General features: G+C 35.4%; 1 pseudogene; it reads right to left on the minus strand.

Moving 5' to 3' along the window:
• Window positions 1-1,173: 1,173 nt before the first annotated feature.
• On the minus strand, window positions 1,174-1,706 carry LOC103019713 (ADP-ribosylation factor-like protein 5A; annotated as a pseudogene).
• Between the last annotated feature and the right edge of the window lie 2,465 nt (window positions 1,707-4,171).

Consider the following 4,171-nt stretch of genomic DNA (forward strand, 5'->3'; position numbering starts at 1 on the left):
AGATACACACAAAAAGATCTCAAGCTATTCCAACTCCTAAGACAAGAGGTAAAAAAATTATCTTTGTTGCTTCAAAAATATGCTTTATTTTTCATCTCAAATTCACTTTAAATGTTTGTCATATAATTTAATACCTAAGAAGACTCTAGATAAAATTAATTGATAATATTTACAAGGTAATAGTTCTCTGGGTAGACATATTTCACACAACAGTTTTCAACTAATGCTGAAAAAATCAATTTTAATCACAATAATTGATTGATTAATGTATTAACAATTTATTCAGTAATTTAGATGGCATAAGGTCCAATAAAGGGGACAGTCTGATAATTGCTAAATGTGCAATTCTGCCCATTAGTAATACTAAGTCAACAATATGACAGATATTCCACTTAGCTGGATTACGTTTCCATATATGTGGTTTGATCAAAGAAAAATAAGTACACAATCTCAAGCTTTTTCCATTTTCTTTCTTTCTTTCCTTCTTTCTTATTTTTTATTTTTAAAGAACAGCTCAATGATATTGGAGGTTGGTTAGTATGGTACGGAGAACAGAGGGGAAAGTACAAAATAACAACACCAATGTCAGTACTCATTTCATTATTGTTAAAACTAAGGATATTGTTAATTTTTGTGTTTCTTCACTTTTCTTTAGAACATAAATCAAAGCCATTAACTTGAACTTAAAGTATATAAACAGTACATACACAAACTTATGCAAACTACTTTTCATAAGTAACACTATATTTTAAAATTGGGAAACAATATCTGTGCTGATTTGTATTTTGACTTAATAGAAGAAGAGGAGAACAATTTTCAACTAGGGAGGGTTATACTGATAATAAACCTCTTAAAGATAAAAATGTCTTCCTCTCCCTTTGTACTTACCACAGGCTACACAGTCTCATGAAAGGATTCATTATGAGAAAAATATCAATCACATCTTTAAAGCTTTGCTTTGGAAGGAACTAATAAGAATGCAGATTGAAAGGTGATACTCCATCCTTGTTTTCATATATGTGTTCTTGTTTTCAAATGTTTTCTTCTTATAGAAGAAGTTTAAGTGTTTAAATCAGTTTATTATAAATATATCTAAACTATTAATTTTTGCAGCTTTCAGGTAAAGTCCAGCACATTGTTTATACAAAGTCTATGAGAAACAGTCAGTAGAGGTTATCTAATCTTAAATAGTGACATTATCCATTCAAATCCTTGCCATAATCCTTCCCCAGTAAGAGCACAGTATGCCTGGATATGCCACTGGTAATAATTAATAGAATTTAGTTTCAAAAATGGATATATTTCTGCAACAGGTATGCTTTCTTTAACATCTTGTTTGTTAGCAAAAATCAGCAATCCAGGTTTACTTAGATCCTCATGGGCTAATATTTTAGAGAGTTCCTTTCCAGTTACAGAACTCCTTTCTCTGTCTGTACTGTCCACAACAACTTTTGCAAATTCTATGTTAGTATGGTAAGTGTTCCGGGAAGAACGAATAGATTCTTGGCCACCAATATCCCACATTAGGAAATGTGTCTTATTAATCACTATCTCTTTTACATTACTTCCTATTGTAAGTGTACAACTTCATTCATAGAAAATTAGTAAAGGATGGTAGTTCTCCCTTTATTATCCAGCCCATGAATGATAAATTTGTGCTTCTGGTGTTTGAACAGTCTCCATATCCTGGTGAAGAGAATTCCCATTCTCAGGCAGTGGACCTGTTCCAGTCACCTGGGCCACCTGGCCTCCCCAGGCTCAGGCTGAAGGGGAGGAGAGAGACATGCCTGAGCCTCAGCCTCTGCAACTGCTGCTTCCATGCTGGCCACTGGCTGCTTCCTAGGAACTGGAGGGAGGCTGGCACTCACCTGGCTCCTTTTTTTCTGTTTCTGCCTTACTTTGTAAATTGGTGATTTTCTGAGGTGATATGTTCAGTTTGCCCTTTCTTCATTTTTTGTGGATCTACTCTAGGTTTTTGCTTTGTGGTCAGGAAAAGATTTACAGAAGACATCTCTTAAATAAAACAATCCATTGCAAGCAAATAACAACTTAACTTTGATTGTCTACAAAAGCTTCTCCATTTTACTCCCCCTCTTTATATTTTATGTCATTATTTACCTCTTTTTATATTGCATATTTATTAACAAATTATAATTACTATAATTATTTTTACTACTGTTTTCCTATTTATCATTATACTATAGTTAAGTGGTTATCACACCATCCTATTAGAGAATCAGAGTGTTGGAAGTCTGTATATATACCGTTGCTGGTGTGTTGCATACTTTCATATGTCTTCATATAACAGTTGCTAATTGGTGTCATTTTTTTTTCAGCTTGAATAACTTCTTTTGGTATTTCTTTCAAGGTGGGTCTAGCAGTGATGAACTCCCTCATTTTTTGTGTGTCAAGAAAAGTCTTTATTCCTCCTTCTTATATGGAGAATAATTTTGCCAGATAAAGTATTCTTGGCTGGCCATTTTTTTCTTTCAGCTGTTTGAATATGTCATTCCATTCTCTCCCAGCCTTTGGGATTTTTGCTGAGAATTCCACTGATAGCCTAATGGGGGCCCTTTGTAAGTTACACTCTTTTATTTTCCCCTTAGCTATTTTCAGGATTCTCTTTATCTTTGATTTTTGACAGTTTCTTTATAATGTGTCCTAGAGAAGTTAATTTTGTATTGAGATAATTTGGTGATCTATTGGCTTCATGAACTTGGATGTCCAACTCTTTCCCCAGGTTCAGGAAGTCCTCATCTATTATTTCTTTAAATAAGCTTCCTACTCCCTCTTCTTTCTCTCTTCTTCTGGAATCACCATTATTCTAGTATTTATTCTATTGCTGGTTTCCATAAATTATAAAGGCTTTTTTTACTCTTTTTCTACCTTATTCATTTGTTCTTCTCTAACTGGGTTATTTCAAAATTCCTATCTTCTAACTAACCTATTCTGTGTTCTTTGCCCTACTCACCTGCAGATGCTCTCTATAGCATTTTTTATCTCATTCATTGAGATCTTCAGGTCTGTAATATCTGGTTCTTTTTTATTATTTCTATCTCTTTTGTAAATATCTTATTTTGAACATGTATTTTATTGTGATTTCATTGAAATGTCTTTCTGAGTTTTCTTGTAGCTCACTGAGTTTCTTCAAAAAAGCTATTTTGATTCTTAGCTAGATTACAAAATTCTGTGGCTTTGGGCTCAGTATTGTCAAATAATTTTTATCATTTAGTGATACCATATTTCCTTGATTTTTCATGTTTCTCTTGTTTTGCAATTCTGATTTTGCATTTGAAGTAGTAAACACCTCCTAAAGTATTTGTTAGTTGCCTTCAGATGGGGTATTCTGTTAGTTGGTGCTGTTATTATCTGGTGTTTTCCCTGCCTTTGTTTAGGTACACCTGTTCCACACTTCTTGCTCCCTCTTGGAGACAGAATTCTTAAGCTTTTATGTCTTCTCTGGTTCTTAGAATTCACCAGGCTGGCTACTGGAAACCTCCTGTTTTATTCCCAGAAGGTGACACTATAGCTCAAGTTTATGGTTTCTTCCTTGCCCACAGATCCTTGCCTGTGTTCTGAATACACTCCAAGTCTACCTGAACATATTCTCACTGCTGCACTTGAGATAATGCACAAGGAGCTGCCACAGAGTTCAGGGAGATGTGGGTTAAGTACGTGTGGTGTTATGGGTTCCCACAGACATGGTAGGGAAATCCCTGAGTGTGGAACTCCCAGAGGCTTGTGGCTAAACTTTCTGCTGAATGCAGTCATCAGGAACCAAAGCCCTTTAATGCCTCTTGATAATTTTATCTGTCTCTTTCCTGATCTTCTCCCTCCTCCTAGTCATGGAAGTCCTGCCTCAGTACTGTTGTAGAGAAATGGAGTTCTCCAGTTGCATCCCACACTACTGGAGTAGCTGGGTGCTCACTTACTGTTCCCCTTTACCCCTGTGGGATAAAGGTTTGCCTGAAGGTTTAGCCTTGTGCAGTGTTATCTTTGTAGGGGGCATCACTGGTAAATTTCTTCTTACCATCTCAGCTGTGTCAAAACTTTTATTTATTTATTAATATTTTGCTCCAATGGCATGTTATGATATCCCTTTAGTAAGACTGGAATTCTGAAGTTTCTCTCTTGCCCGTGGGAATTTGCCGAAGTCAGCACCCTCCAGATT

Source organism: Balaenoptera acutorostrata, chromosome X (assembly GCF_949987535.1).
Source record: "Balaenoptera acutorostrata chromosome X, mBalAcu1.1, whole genome shotgun sequence".
NCBI classification, from domain to species: domain Eukaryota; kingdom Metazoa; phylum Chordata; class Mammalia; order Artiodactyla; family Balaenopteridae; genus Balaenoptera; species Balaenoptera acutorostrata.